The following is a 16,767-nucleotide window of genomic DNA, read 5'->3' as shown; positions in this document are numbered from 1 at the left end:
ATTTCCAACGCCCCTCCTCCATGTCCCTCCTCCCTAACTTTTATCTTAGCCTGCTTGGCACACTCTCCTCATTCCTGAAGAAGGGCTCATGCCCGAAACGTCGATTCTCCTGCTCCTTGGATGCTGCTTGACCTGCTGCGCTTTTCTAGAAACACATTTTCAGCTCTGATCTCCAGCCTCTGCAGTCCTCACTTTCTCCCTGCAAGGATCCCCCAGTGTGGATTTAGGCTCGCCTCTGAATGGTTACTTCAGAGTGCAATATGGTTCCAGAATTTCCTTGGCCTTTGTGTAGTTTTTTCAGCATGGATTTGGCTCCTCTAACTTGGCCGCAGCGCAACTATTCCAGTTTGGAATTGGCCTAGTCCCTGTTGGCTTTTCCATCACTTTCTTTCCTTATTACCCCTTTCAGATTCTTTGGTACTTGAGCAGATCATTCTCAGGCCGACTGTACGAATGATGGGTGTTGAATGACCCATCCCTCTTGCAGAACTGTAATTGTTATATCATATTTCTCGGGGCAGATATCTCATGCTGTTTCGATCAATTGTCTGACACTTTTGGCCAATGGCCTTGAGACAACTACTTATGACATTTAATGAGCATTGTCTCCTTGCCTGCCTTCATCTGAGAATTAATTTAGCATTATTTCTAAGAATAAATATTTCTTATTTTCAAAAGCACACTGATAATAGCGTGTGTTTGTCACCAGATAAACTGTTCATGTGAGTTAGATGGGCATCATAACCTCTGTGTTTCTTGTAATTCTTCCCTTTGGTTTCAAATGTTAGAATTTCGGAAAGTTAATTATTGCTGTAGTAGCTGTTAAGTGAGATCTCATCTGATACAGTAAATACTAGGAACATTCAGCTTTTAATGGCCCCTAATAGTCAACAGTAAAATTCTGTCAGTATGACAATGTCAGGCTTTTGTTTCACTGGTCTGTTGGACAGCTCTCAAGTTTGGCGCAGGGTTTTAGATATTGGCAAGGAAGATTTTGCAGGGTTAGCAGTGTTAGTTTTGCCATTGTTGATTATTGTGCCGAGGTCATTGGTCTACCCCATTGCATCCCTTTGTTTAGATTTTGTAGCAGCTTGATTTAACTGAGTGGTTTGACGAAGACCATTTATCTTCCAGATGGAATTTTTTAAGGTTAAACCTGATTGAACTAATTTCTGGTTATTAACCAGTTTGTTTCATGAACACTGTCCAGAACAAAGAGTAACGCTTTTGAAAGGATAAGAGGAACATCAACTGAACAAAATTAAATGACAAAGTCAGTGTTCAGATATAATTGTTTTGAAAAGAAAAAATGTATAAAAATGCCACTTAGAAGACACACTATCAAATATATTTATAAAACATACCTATTACACATTAGATGAATGCAGATACCATCTTTATCGATTATTCATGTAACACAGAATTTCCATGGAAGAAAGCTGTGTATGATATTTGCCTATAATTTTAGATCACATATTTATCAAATGTTTGCAAAGATGACAAAGTGACTACTAAATTATTACTACTCTTTCACAATTGAAGGCATAATTGCTACATGAAAGCACTTTGCATTAAGAATGCTGCCACACTTCATTAATCTAATCAATTTTGACAGAAAAGAAATTTTCAGATTAATGAGATTGCAGAATTTTGTTTTTCATGTGTGAACTGTAAACTTATAATAAAATAAAACATTTTAGTGTTGAGATATCATCTCTGCCGCCTTGCTTTTGAACGAATACCATTCAGAGTCAATTATATTGGTCAATTTAAAATCGTGTTTTCATTCATGAGGTGTGGATGTCATATGTTGCCTATCCCCAGTTACCTTTGAGAAGGTGTTGGTGAGCTGCTTCTTGAACCTGTGATGATACTATGGCTATAAGAAATGTATTTTGTCCTGGAATTTTTTATGAAGAGAAATTGAGGTACCAAATGATCTGTTCTGAGCCAATTAAATAACAGCTTGCGAGGCCTTAAGAGTTTTTGTGAGTCGGAACAATAGGAGTAGCATGAAGGAGTAGGGTTTTACTTTAACTTTCAGTTGTTGTTAGGGTTTGGAAGCTGCTATATACTCCAGCAAAGCACTTAAGTTCTCACTCTCTGTGTTTTCTCTTGATGTTCTTTCCTTCTGGAATAGAGAATTGCATGTTTGACAGTATATTTTACTGAATTTGCCTTTGCCAAGGGTATGCTAATCAAACGTTACTATATTGGAATACTTGCTGTTTAGTAGTTAAGCAATCTATTATTCTGTTAAGTTTTCCAATAGAATTAAGATATTCCAATTCTTCTTTCTATTCCTTGTACTTTAACTATGGTATAAGAATAAAGTGTGTTTTGCTTCAAGCCTGGTAGTTTGGCCAATTGAATTGCATCTGGAATACTTGCCTTTAAAAAGAAGAATATGTTGGGGTCTGAGCTCCATTCTTAATATATTTTGAGGATGTTTAGTCTGGTCCATAACAAACCATGACAGTCCACATATTGTAGGTTGACCTACAAAGCCTTAAGGGAGAGAATTCCAGGATTTTAAGGCCATAAGACATAGGAGCAGAAATTATGCCATTCAGCCCATCAAGTCTGCTCCTCCATTCAATCTTGGCTGATAAGTTTCTCATCCCCATTCTCCTGCCTTCTCCCCATAACCCTTGATCCCCTTGATATCAAGAACCTATCTATCTCAGTCTTAAATGTACTCAATGACCTGGCCTTCTCTGTGGCAACTAATTCCATAGATACACCATTCTCTAGCTGAAGATGCTTCTCCACATCTCTGTTCTAAAATATCTTCTTTTTAGTCTAAGGCTGTGCCCTCGGGTCCTCATCTCTCCTCCCAACTGAAGCATTTTCCCAACATTCACTATTTAGTATGCTGTAAGTTTCAATTAGATTCTCTCTCATCCTTCTAAACTCCAAGTATAGACCCAAAATTCTCAAATGTTCCTCATATGTTCAGCTCTTCATTCCTGGGACAATTCTCGTGAACCTCCTCTGAACATACTCCAGCGCCAGTACATCCTTCCTAAGACATGCGGCCCAAAACTGTGCACAATACTCCAAATGTGGCCTGACCAGAACCTCAGAAGTATATCATTGCTTTTATATTCAAGTCATCTCAAAATAAATGTCATCATTGCATTTGCCTTCCTAACTACTGACTCAACCTACAAGTTTTGCTTGAGGGAATCCTGGATGAGAACTCAAGTCTTTTTGCACTTCAGACTTTTTGAGATTATCTACAGTGTGGAAACAGGCCACTTTGCCCAACAAGTCCATACCAACCCTCCGATAAGTAACCCATCCAGTCCCATTTCCCTCTGACTAATGCACCTAACACTATGGGCAATTGAGCATGGCCAGTTCATCTGACCTGTACATCTTTGGATAGTGGGAGGAGGAAACCAAAACACCCAGAGGAAACCAACACAGACAAAGGGAGAATGTGTAAACTCCACACAGACAGACAGTCACCCGAGGTGGGAATCGAACCGGGTCCCTGGCACTATGAGGCAACAGGGCTAACCACTGAGCCACCATGCTGCCCTTGACTAGATCCCTCGACAAAAATAAAAAATTCTACAAGAGGTTTGGCTGTCCATTGGGGCAATAATTGAAAATTGAATGATTTCTGAATTTTCTCCCCATTCAGAAAATAGTCCATGCTTCTATTCTTCCTACCAAAGTACATGGCCTCATATTTTCCCATGTTGTACTCCATCTGCCACTTGTTTGCCCACTCTCCAAACCTGTCCAAATCCTTTTGTAGCCTCCCTGCCTTCTCAATGCTACCTGTTCCTCAACCTATCTTTGCATCACCTGCCTTCTTGAAGTCCAGGTAGATAACATCCATTGGCTCTCCTTGGTCTAACCTGCTCGTTACTTCCTCAAAGAATTGTAGCAGATTTGTCAGGTATGACCTCCCCTTAATGAAACCATGCTGACCTTGCCCTATTTTACTATTCACTTCCAAGTATTCAGAAATCTCATCCTTCACAATGGATTCCTGGATCTTGCCCACGGCCAAGGTTAGGCTAATCGGTTTGTAATTTTCCATCTTTTGCCTTACTCCTTTTTTAAACAGGGTGCCATGTTAGCAATTTTCCAGTCCCCTGTGACACTCCCTGATTCTAGTGATTCCTGAAAGATCACCACTAATGCTTCAACTATCTCCCTTAGAACTCTGGGATGTAGACTGTGAGAAACGAAGCTCACTCACTTCAATAATTTCAGTCTGAGACAAGATCTGAATCAGTAGTGTCATTTATTTCGCTCTTGCAAGAGGGGTGTAGTGTCCACTGTCCACAAGGCAGGGACACACACACACACTGAATTCAACTAGTACACAATATTTATGTAATTTGGTTCCCTTCTCTCCTCCCATTGCTCCTCCCCTGTTTACATCTCCCACCTCTCTAAGACCGGTGCCCATTACTCTTGTTCATCTCTTGCCGTATCCGGCCTTGTTTGTGACAAAATGTTTATTTCTGGCCTCACAAGGCCATTTGACCACATCCCGCCATGGTCTATTGTTAGGTATATCCTCCTTCACTACCATCTGTTTCCCTCACTTATATGACCTTATGGCGTCATAACTTCTTGATTGTGGTTTGTTCTTGTTTTTGCAGAAATGGGAAACAGATGCTTATAACTACTGTTTGTACAGGCATATCTAGCTTAACTCCCTCCCCTCACAGCACCTTATCTATTTGTCTGTAACATCTACCATTGTTTGCAGGCACATTTCATTCTTGCATGCACATTTTAGCTAATACAAAAACAATTATATATTTCCTTCACATAATTTTCATTCTTGTTGTTTCAGCCAAGAGCTGAGTCAATTATACACTAGTGTGAGTTCATTTACCTTGCATAAGTAATTATGATTGCAGAAGTAACACTACTTTACCTATATCCCACATAGACCATCTGGTCCAGGTGATGTATCCATCTTCAGGCCATTCAGTTTTTTTGGCATCTTCTCCTTTGTGATGGCCACCAGACTCTACTCTGTCCCGTCACTCCCTTGATTGTTTGTTTGGGATATTACTCCTGTCTTCCACCGTGAAAACGGACATGAAGTAATTATTCAGTTCCTCAGCCATTTCCTTGTTCCCCACTACTATCTATTTAATGTCATTTTGCAGCAGCCCAATGTCCAGTTTTGCTTCTGTTTTGCCCTTTTATGTATCTAAAGAAACTTACTTTATATTACTGGCTAGCTTACCCTCCTACTTAATCTTCTCCCTCCTTACTACTTTTTTTTTATTGCCTTCTGTTGGTCTTTGTAAGCTTCCCAATCCTTTGGTTTCCCACTGCCCTTCGCCACATTATGTGCTTTCTCTTTTGTTTTTATTCTATCCTTGACTTCCCTAGTCAGCCAGGGTTGCCTCATCCTTCCCGTACCATGCTTCTTTTTCCTTAGGATGAATCTCTGCTGTGTCCCCTGAATTATCCCAGAAACTCCTGCCATTGCTGTTCCACTGTTTTTCCTGCTAGGCCTGTCTCCCAGTCAGTTCTACCCAGCTTCTCCTTCATGTCTCTGTCGTTGCCTTTATTCATCTGAAACCTCTGGGTTATTATCTCTTATTCATTATCAATGATTCTATCGTTTCCCTCTGAATTTACTCTGCAATTTGAGTCATATTATGATCATTGCCCCCTACGGGTTCCTTCACCTTAAGCTCCCAGTCAGAATGGTGAGTGGCTAGGAGAGAATCTGCGGGTGGTTGTATTCCCATATATCTGTTGCCCTTGTCCTTCGAGGCAGAAGTGGTCGTAGGTGTAGAAGGTGCTATCTTGGATGAATTTCTGCAGTGCATCTTGTAGACAATACACAATGCTGCTACTAAGCATCGATGATGGAGGGAATAGATATGGATGGGGTGAAGCCACTTAAGTGTTGTTGAAGCTGTATCCATCCAGCAAGTGGAGAATATTCCATCACACTCTGGAATTGTGCCTTGTAGATGGTGCACAGGCTTTGGGGAGTCAGGAGTTGAGTTACTCTCTGCAAAATTCCTCGCCTTTGACCTGCTCTTGTAGCCACTGTATTTATGTGACAAGTTGAGTTGTGTTTCAGATAAATGGTAATGCTAAGAACGTTGGTAGTTGGGGATTCAGTGATGGTAACCCATTGAATGTGAAGAGGTGATGGTTAAATTGTCTCTTATTGGAGATAGTCGTTGCTTGGCATTTTTGGCATGAATGTTACTGATGTGGATTAGGTAAATTAGTGATATTGCTGGTAAGACAAGATTTTTGCCCATCCCAATTTCCATCAAACAGGGAAGTTTACTGTGCCATTTCAGAGGGCATTTTAGAGTTGATCGTGTTGCTGTGGATCTGGAGTCAGTGTAGGCTCGACTTGCTGAAGACTACAGATTACCTTCCCAAAATGGCTTTAGGGAACCAGCTGAGATTTTGTTGCAACCAATGTTAGCTTCATGTAATCATATCTGTGAATGGATTTCCAGATTTTATTAATTGAAATGTAGAATTCTACCAGGTGTCATGGTGAGATTTGAACCCATGTCTCCAAGGCATTAGCCTGGGCTTCTGGATTATTAGCTCAGTGATATTATCGCTGTCACCAAAAGAAAGGATTTTCATACTCCAGCATGTAAATGGCCCTTTCAGTTCTCTGATTCATCTCGCTGCAACACCGTTGTTATATTCATATGTTTACACACCAGCTGGGCCATCTAGGTGACATGATGTATCTGTGATAAATTAGAGACAGTGTTTTTGTTTGAGGACCTGTTCCCTGGTGAATGATGTAGCTTTGAAGTTTTTTTTTTTGCTTCGTCCCTTTTTATATTCTTAAAAACTGGAATGGATCCCATTCATTTCACGTACAAACCCCATAACCATTACAGAGAGGAGGCTTGCATCCTATCATAAATCCAAAAACAAGAAAGAAATAGGGAGATTAATTGATCTTTTCAGCCTGTGTTATCTCAGCACGGTGTAATGCTCAAATATGATTTTTCCCTGCTTTCCTTCCCATTTACCACACAACGTAACCAGGCAAACACCTGGATGAAGCAAACAGCAAATACATGGAGAAATTTTGAAAAAAAGACTCTCATGAAAATTCTTTTTCAATCCACAAAGGTTGTCAAAGATCCGGAAAACTGAATGACACAGCCCTCAATTATTTTAGAGGCAATTGCCACCTTCAGGAATTTGTCGAACACTCATTTGAACTTTCCACAAGAAAATTGCACTCACTTCCAAGATTAATAACACCGTTTCAAATGAAATTCATCCCATCATTTAACTTAGTTCCAAGGTTTTTACATAACCTGATCTTCTGTTCCAGGTGCTCCCTAATCTGTCTGCATCATGGTTCAAGGAGGCAGCTCACCACCATTTTCCTCAGGGCAATTAGGGATGGCTAGTCAGCAACACTCATACCCCACAAGTGAACAAAAAATATCTAGCTTCAAAACTTAATTCACTTGAACATAATCCAATTTTGTCAGGGAATCAAAAAATAATTCTAGATTTGGAACAATTAAAATTTTATGATAAAATAATATGTTTGTTTCATATTTAATTATTCTGGCAATATGTCATAACATCCTACTTATTTTCAAAGTAGCCATCTGGTATTGATTATGGACCTTCCAAATTCAAGCACTTAAAATGTGCAACACTTCACAGTCTATACAGACTTGATGCTGGGCCTTTTAACTGCCATTCAGTAGGTGGCACTGACCTCACTTGATTCCACAATTATTTACTTGTCAAGCCAGAAAATCACTTGCAAAGGGTTCTTTTCCTGCACTCGAAATATTGTCTCTAGTTTCCCCCCTAAACATCTCTTTGCCGCCTCATTTCTCATACATTCTGTGGCCAACCATCTTCGATTTTATGGGATTGTCTCATTTTTAGCCTTTATCCCATGTGCCAATACAAAATAGGAGCTTCCTGCTCCTATCTGCCTGTTGTGTGTGAGGGAAGAGACTGATAATTTCTGTACACTGGCAGGGAGGGGATGGTGGGATAGTGAGGAGGTTAATAGTTGGCAATTTCATCCAAAGGTACAGTGTTAATTTTCAAATGTATGCTGCATAGCTCAACCCACCTCACTATCACTTCTCTTTCTTGCTCCACTTAATGGTGGCTTAATAATCAGGCTCTTTATTTAATATCCGTTAAAACTACCCTGGCTTTGTTGCACACTTGCCTAATTTCTGCTTTACAACAATCTAACACTTCAGAGTTGCTACAGAGAAACTGTTCACATCACCTACTACAGTCTTAATTCCTTTACTGTTCCTCAGTTTCATACAGACAGTCTCCACTGTTCTCGCTATATCCTCCCTCACTGTTGAAGTAACTTTGTTTCTAATCAGTAAGTCTACTCCACTTCCTCTGCTATTTTCTCTGTCCATTCTGTAAACCTTTATGTGGTACATTTCGAATCATTAAAGTGCAGAATGAACCTGTTCAGCCCATTTGAGTCTACACTGACCCTCTGAAGAGAATCTCACCCAGACCCCTACCCTATTCCTGTAGCCCTGCATTTTTACCCTGGCTAATCCACCTAGCCTGCACATCCCTGGACAATTCAGATAATTTATCATGGCCAATCACCTAACTTGTACATCTCTGAACTATGGAGGAAGTGGAACCACCAGGGGAAACCCACACAGACACAGTGAGAATGTGTAAACTCCACATGGACAGTCACCCAAGGATGGAATTGAACCCAGGTCTTTGGCACTGTAAGGCAGCAATGTTAACCACCTAGCCACTGTGATGCCCTAAGAGCACCAACAATGTTAATGAGCTTCTGAATAGCATCTGTGGTAGGAAGTCTGGTGATAGTGTGTGGCAGCTCTACCATTGAACCAGATGCTCTGGCTTTAAGTCTCAGACTTGATGCCATAGAAAATATGTTCATAATTTGGCCCAAACAGGTTGATTATTAACCAACTATATGCTTACTCACTGTAGCAACCAACTTCCCATGTTAAAAGACTCCTACATGGATGTGCCCAATGTGAAATGTCTGCCCCACTTTAAGAGATTGCTAGAGAGAATGTGTGGTGCATTCTTGCTGCTCAGAGCTCTGCTTGCAACATGCGAATAAGCAAGTGAAAAAAGTCTATTGCTGTTGGTGTGTTCCAAGTCCAGGTTGCTTGAAGACATTGACATTCCTGGTGAAAAGAGGCAGGGCAACATACTCTGCACAGTGAGGTGTAACAATTTAAAAATAAAAAATGGCCACAGTTCTTCCTTTGTCTCATACAAACCAAATGTTTCTTTTAAAAACAAACAATTGATCCAGAACACAAAATGATTAAAATCTGTACAGTTTTTTTAAAATTAATAAAGCAGATTCAGAAATAAAGTGGAGAAGATGATACTTAAAATTCAATCAGAAGGCCATACTTTAGGAATGCGGTAATTGAGAAAGGATGAGGGAGTGAAATTGCAGATAATCTTTTAAAGTTTATCCTGGGGGGTTGGATTAAATGTGGGCGATCATGCAGGATGTGTCAGAATAGTGAGGTTCTACAGGTAACAAAGGCGTGAAGAAGGGTTTCAGCAGTAGATGAGCCGAAAAATTTCTGACAGGTCATAATTTCTGGATACAAATAATATTAAAGAATATGGAATGCATGCAGGTTAGGTGGTTTAGCCATAGGAATTGCAGGGTTATGATAAAGTGGGGGGTCTGGGTCTGGGTGGGATGTTCCTTGGAGAGTCAGTGCAGACTTGATGTGCTGAATGACTTCTTTCCACACTGTAGGAATACAATGATTCTCCTTAATGTTTCTAAAATTAGGGTAGTGAAGAAGATATGAGGTATGTTTGCCATTATTGGTCAGTGCATTGAGTAAAGGAATTAGGAAGTCATGTTGCGGCTATACAGGACAGTGGTTTGCCCACTTTTGGAATACTCTGCATTCAATTCTGGTCTCCCTCCTATAGGAAAGATGCTGTGAAACTTAAGGGTTCCAAAAAGCTGCGCAAGGATGTTGAAGGGTTGCAGGGTTTGAGCTATAGGGAGAGGCTGAATAGGCTGGAGCTGTTTTCCCTGGAGTGTCGAGGCTGAGGGGTGACCTATAGACATTTATAAAATCATGAAGGGCATGGATAGAGTGAATAGTCAAGGTCTTTTCCCTGGGGCGGGGAAATCTAAAACTGGAGGGGATAGGTTTAAAGTGAGAAGGGAAAGATCGAAAAGGGACCTAAGGGACAACCTTTTCTTGCAGAGGGTGGTGTGTCTATGGAATGAACTACCAGAGAAAGTGGTGGAGGTTGGTACAATTACAATATTTAAAGACATCTGGATGAGTATATGAATAGGAAGGGTTCAGAGGGATATGGGCTAAATGCTGGCAAAAGGGACTAGGTTCGTTTAGGATATCTGGGAGGCATGGACAACTTGGACCAAAAGGTCTATTGGGGACTAAAGGGATTGATGGGGATATCTCTAAGACTCTATGACTCACTTACTTGAACTACTGCACGCTCTATGATGTCAGTGCATCAGAAAGCTATTACAAAGGAGTTGTAAGATGTTGACCAAGCAATGAAGAAAGAGCAATGATCCACTTCAATGAATGACATGGGACTGTGAAAGGGACGTGTAAGTAGCAGTGTTCTTATGTGTCTATTATTCATATTCTTCTGGTGATAAATATTACAGTTTTGGGAGGTTGTGCAGAAGGAGCTTTGGTGAGTTGCTATACCTTATAGGCATAACACACTAATGCCAGATGGTGGAGGCAATGATTGTTAAGCAGATAGATGGGGATCCAATCAAGCAGATTTATTTGTCCTGTATTGTATCAGGTTTATTGATTGTAGCTGGAGCCATACTCATCCAGGTAAGTGAAACATATTCTATCACTCTCCTCACATCTGCCTTGCAGATGTTGGACAGGCTTTTGGGAGTCAGGAAGTGAGTCATTTACTGTAGAACAACAGGTTCTGACTTGCTTTTGTTATTACAGAATCACAACATGTGTTGTAGCACATAGGGAGGCAACTTGGCCCATTGTTTTCATGTTGGCTGGAGCCACATTGTTAATACTCCAAAACCAAGATCTATGTTGCTTTTTGCTTATGCAACACTCCAAGCTCTAATCCTGGCTACAACACTCTGATACAATTTTTAAAAGTATGCAATTATTAATCTTATTGACAACAGCATGATTATCCAGTTCTGCAGTGTTTCCCAAAACTACTTGGCTTTAAACTTCATTATAGTATTGGACCAACATGAACAAAACAGTGAAATTCCATTGTGACTGCCTTTGATAACAAAGCAGAATTTGACTGAATGTAGGATCATTTTTCTCATTTATCATTCATTGTATCACATGTATTCAATATAAAATACAATGAAAAGTATGCATCATTGCTGTATGCAGGCTCCCTTCACATTAACTTAGATTGAAATTTTTAAAAATCACTTAGGTCAAGGATGATAGTAAAACCTGAGATTAATATCAATAGGAGGGGATCTCTTCATGGTTGGACTCTGATATAACTAAAAGAAAGATAATCCAACCACCACTCCTTGCTTAAATTAAATTTCTTGTTAATAGCTTGCAGGACCATGTTCAAATAATGACCAAAATCAGAGAGTTGTGAAAATAGCCTCTAATATTCAGCAATCTCAGCACAAGTTTGAGGTGGTAATAGAGGCCCAAAATATGGTTCGGACATGAGCCCCTTATACACAGCTCTTACATATATTAAAATTCCATTACTATGGTGTTACATTTTTTATTTCCAGTACACAAAGGTTTGAAGGGCTTCTGTCTTTGAAGATAAGAGATGGGTTACAACATGTGCGAAGTGTCAGCTGCTCCTTCTGGTGAGACATCCGTCCAGTCTGCTTTCATAATTAGGAAGTCTTAGTCCAAGTTAGTAACTATTAGTAAAAATGCTAGGCCTACATACTTTAAATAAGTTTAAAAATTGCACCTATACTTAAAAGAATAGAGGCTGTTAAACTGGTTACTGCAGCTGAGTTGAGATTTATTTACTATTTGCTGGTATGAGTTTCATTTATTCATGCAATTTCATGGAAGTGCTGTTTTGTCAGTTAGTTTCTTAAAGGCTTAACAGCCCAGTTAAAGGATATTTAACAGCTCTGTACAGGTCCAGGGGATGGTTGGTAAGAGCTGATTAATATTATGTTTCATGGAGACTTGATGGGGATGGTATTGTTCTGAATGCTGCACTTATTCAGAGGTAAACTCTACTTGTAGCAAGGGCTGATAAGGTGTGGAAATTCAGTAATGGGCTTGAAGTGTTGTTTTTAAATTTTGATACTATAGAACTGCCATTTAATGAATGAATGAATGAAACAGTGTTATAGTAAATAATGGGTTAGTAAAGGACAACGCATGAATGAATGGGAACCCAGTATTAATGAATATAGTGAGCTGCTGAGTGAGTTAATAATAACCTATAACACAATATCTCACGGTGCCCCCTTTTGATTGTACTGAGACCTTTTAAAGAAAATCACACGATTCTTTTTCTAGCTTACAGACTTTCAACAGTTTGGCAACTACACTTTACAAAAAGAAAACATGCACAGTTGAAATAACAATAACAAACATCATGATGGTCAGTCAGTATCTGGTCCCGCTATATTGTGAGGTGCCCATTTGATTTGGGAGGCATGAATCCAGGCTTCCTTTCCTCGGACCTGGACAGCGCTGGTATGGTTCTTCCCACTTTGTGCCTAAGGGTTCCTTGTGGATCTTTTATTTACAAGAACCCACTTGACTGGTAGGGTGTTGTGACCTCTCTTCTGCCTGGAATGACTCGCTGGACTTACAGCATCAGTAGTACCTCACAGTAAGACAGTAAGATGACCATCTGCAGCATAGCAGGAGTCTGTGTAAAAGTTGGCGACTGATCTTCTGTTCTGAAGGCTTCAGCCTGTAATTCTGTTGGCTGTGCAGTTGCCCCAGGGTGTAGGCTTCCTGATGTCATGACAGGACTGAATGTCTTGACAGCCCATCCTGTTTTCCTGTGATCTGTAGTTAATATCCATTCTCCACTTGCCTTTTGCACGGGCAGCACTGTGCTGTTAGGGATATTGTGGGTTTTTAATTGCAGCGAGGGCAGAGAGAACGAGGATCAGGGGCTGCTGGAAAGGCAAACAAACCGTTTAAAAAGCTGATATATTTGGGCAGTGGTTGATAGGAGATTTTAGTTTTCCTCCCAACATTGACTGGGATTCACTTAGTGTTAGAGGTCTGGTTGGAGCAGAATTTGTAAGGAGCATCCAGGAGCGTTTTATTGAACAGTATGTAAGTAGTCCAACTTGGGAAGGGGCCATACTGGACCTGGTGTTAGGAAATGAGCCGGCCAGGTGGTTGAAGTTTCAGTGGGGAATGACTTTGGCAATTCCATAAGTTTTAGAATACTCATCGACAAAGATGAGAGTGGTCCTAAAGGAAGAGTGCTAAGTTGGGGGAAAGCCAACTATATCAAGATTCGGCAGGAGCTGGGGAACGTAGATTGGGCACAGCTGCTTGAAGGGAAATCCACATTCGATATGTGGGAGGCTTTTACAGAGAGGTTGATTAGAGTTCAGGAGAGATATGTTCCTGTGAAAATGAGGGTTAGAAATGGTAAGATTAGGGAAACATGGATGACAGATGAAATTGTGAGTCTACCCAAGAGGAAAATAAGGTTGAGGCGACTGAAGACATACGAAGGTTTTGGAAGAATTTCAGGAATGTAGGACCAATCTGAAATGAGGAATTAAGAGAACTAGAAGGGGTCATGAGATATCCTTAGTGAGCAGGGTTAAGGAAAACCCCAAAGCCTTTTATTCATATATAAGAAGCAAGAGGGTACCTACGGAAAGGGTTGGCCCACGCAAGGACAAAGGAGTAAAGATATGCATGGAATCAGAGAAAATGGGTGAGATTCTTAATGAGTACTTAACGGGGATGTTGAGGTTAGGGATCGATCTTTGATTATTCTAGGTCAAGTCAGCATAAGGAGGGAGGAAGTGTTGGGTATTCTAAAAGGCATTAAAGTGGACAAGTCCCCGTGTCCAGATGGGATCTATCCCAGGTTACTGCGGGAAGTGAGAGAGGAAATAGCTGGGGCTTTAACTGATATTTTTGCAGCATCCTTGAAAATGGGGGAGGTCCCAGAGGGCTGGAGAATTGCTAAAGTTGTCCCCTTATTTCAGAAGGGTAGCAGGGATTCCCCAACCTTATATTTACCCCTGACTAATGCATCCAACCTACACATCCCCGAACACTATGAGCAATTTAGCATGGCCAATTCACCTGACCTGCACATCTTTGGATTGTGGGAGGAAACCAGAGCACCCAGAGGAAACCCACGCAGACATGGCGAGAACTTGCAAACTCCACACAGACAGTTACCCGAGGCTGGATTGAACCCAGGTCCCTGCTGCTGTGCTAACCACTGAGCCACCATGCCCACGCCTGTTCATGCTTTTAATTGCCCCTTTAGTTGGGTTGCTTAATGATCATGAGCTGATTGGAACACGACTTCATTTCTTCAGCAAATTGTCTCATTAATGCAAGAGACCATTTAATTCTGTCTTTATTTTTCTGTCGGGTAGTTTTTCCCGAGACCTGTCTTATGTCATCTATGGTCCACTGTCCTTGGAGCAAATTACACTTATGCCTCATTTTGGAGAGGGTCTTCCCTAACAAGAACTGTACTTCAAGATAGTTCTGCCTCAGTTATGTCAGGAGGGGCTCACCCGCCTATGGACATTGTAGGCAGTTTCCCAGGTCACTCATGATCACCCAAATCCACACATCATGGGCAATTTCCTGCTGGAGGTAATTCTCTGCCATAGACTGTTAGCCAATCTGAGGTCTAGACACAGGGGATTCGATATAAAATAGCAGAGTTTTGGAATCGTGTTCACGGACTAGACCACCACTCTTAGAAGGAAGCTTCTTACCCTCAAAGTATTGTCAGTGACTGGTCAGTGTAGATGGTATTCCCAGTGATTATGCCAACTATACCAAATAGTGAGATTCTGTTCAAATAATTATTCAGCAATCATTGCACAGGTTTGAGGTGGCAATAGAATCCTGAAATACGGTTCTTACGAGAACCCCTTTATACACAGTTCTTACATATACAGTATTAAAGTTCCATTTCTACAGTGTTACATTTTTTATCTCGTGTACACAAAGGTTTGAAGGGCTTCTGTCCTGGGAGATAGGAGATGGGTTACAACATGTGCTAAGTGCCGGCTGCTCCTTCTGATGGGATGTCTGTCCAGTCTGCTTGCATAATTAGGAAGTGTTAATCCTTTTGTTTTTTAAGTTAGTAAGTATTAGTAAAAATGCTAGGCCTATATGTACTTAATGAAAGAATAAAGGATATTAAACTGATTACTGCAGCTGGGTTGTGAGATTTCATTACTATTTGCCGGTATGAGTTTCATTCATTCATGCAATTTCATGGAAGGGCTGTTTTCTCAGTTAGTTTCTTAAAGGGGCAATGGCCCAGTTAAAAGGTATTTAATAGCTCTGTTCAGGTCCAGGAGATGGTTGGTAAGAGTTGATTAATATTATAACATTTTGTGGAGACTTGATGGCGATGGTATTGTTCTGAATGCTGCACTTATTCAGAGGTAAACACTGCTTGTAGCACGGGCTGATAAGGTGTGAAAATGCAGTAATGGGTTTGAAAGGGTTGTTCATAAATTTAGACACTCCAGAATCACGGTTTTATGAATGAATGAATGAATGAATGAATGAAACTGTGTTATGATTAGATTAGATTCCCTACAGTGTGGAAACAGGCCCTTCGGCCCAACCAGTCCACACCGACCCTCCGAAGAGTAACCCACCCAGACACTATGGGGCAATTTAGCATGGCTAATTCACCTAACCTGCACATCTTTGGACTGTGGGAGGAAACCGGAGCACCCGGAGGAAACCCACACAGACACAGGGAGAATGTGCAAACTCCACACAGACAGTCACCCGAGGCTGGTATCAAACCTGGGACCCTGGTGCTGTGAGGCAGCAGTGCTAACCACTGAGCCACTGTGCTGCCCTTATAGTAAATAATGGGTTAGTAAAGGACAATTAATGAATGGGATCCCTGTATTAATGAATACAGTGAGCTTGAGTTAATAATAACCTATAACACAATATCTCATAAGCTACACCAAGAATGTGTTGGGTCCACCATCTCAAAGGTAATGCCATAGAGTCATGGGGTCAGAGAGATATACAGCACAGAAACAGACCCTTCAGTCCAACTTGTCCATGCTGACCAGATATCCTAACCTAATCCCATTTGCTAGCAATTGGCACATATCCCTCTAAACTGTTCCTATTCATATACCCATCCAGTTGCCTGTTAAATGCTGTAATTGTACCAGCCTCCGTCACTTCCTCTGGCAGCTCATTCCAAACACGTACCCCCCTCTGCGTGAAAATGTTGCCCCTTAGGTCTCTTTTAAACCTTTCCTCTCTCACCCTACACCTATGCCCTTTCATTTCGGACTCCCCTACCCTGGGGAAAATACCTTGTCTATTCATCTTATCCATGCCCCTCGTGATTTTATAAACCTCTAAGGTCAACCCTCAGCCTCCAAAGCTCCAGGGAAAATAGAGAGAGGCTGAATAGACTGGGGTTATGTCTCAAACCCTCCAACCCTGGCAACATCCTTGTAAATCTTTTCTGAACTCTTTCAAATTTCACAACATCCTTCCGATAGGAGGGAGACCAGAATTGCACACAATATTCTGAAACCACAAC

This window comes from Chiloscyllium plagiosum, unplaced genomic scaffold, assembly GCF_037043375.1.
Source record: "Chiloscyllium plagiosum isolate Xiang-an unplaced genomic scaffold, Cpla_swu_hap1 HiC_scaffold_12, whole genome shotgun sequence".
Lineage (NCBI taxonomy): Eukaryota > Metazoa > Chordata > Chondrichthyes > Orectolobiformes > Hemiscylliidae > Chiloscyllium > Chiloscyllium plagiosum.
The sequence above is the reverse complement of the archived record's forward strand: the minus strand, read 5'-3'. Positions refer to the sequence as shown.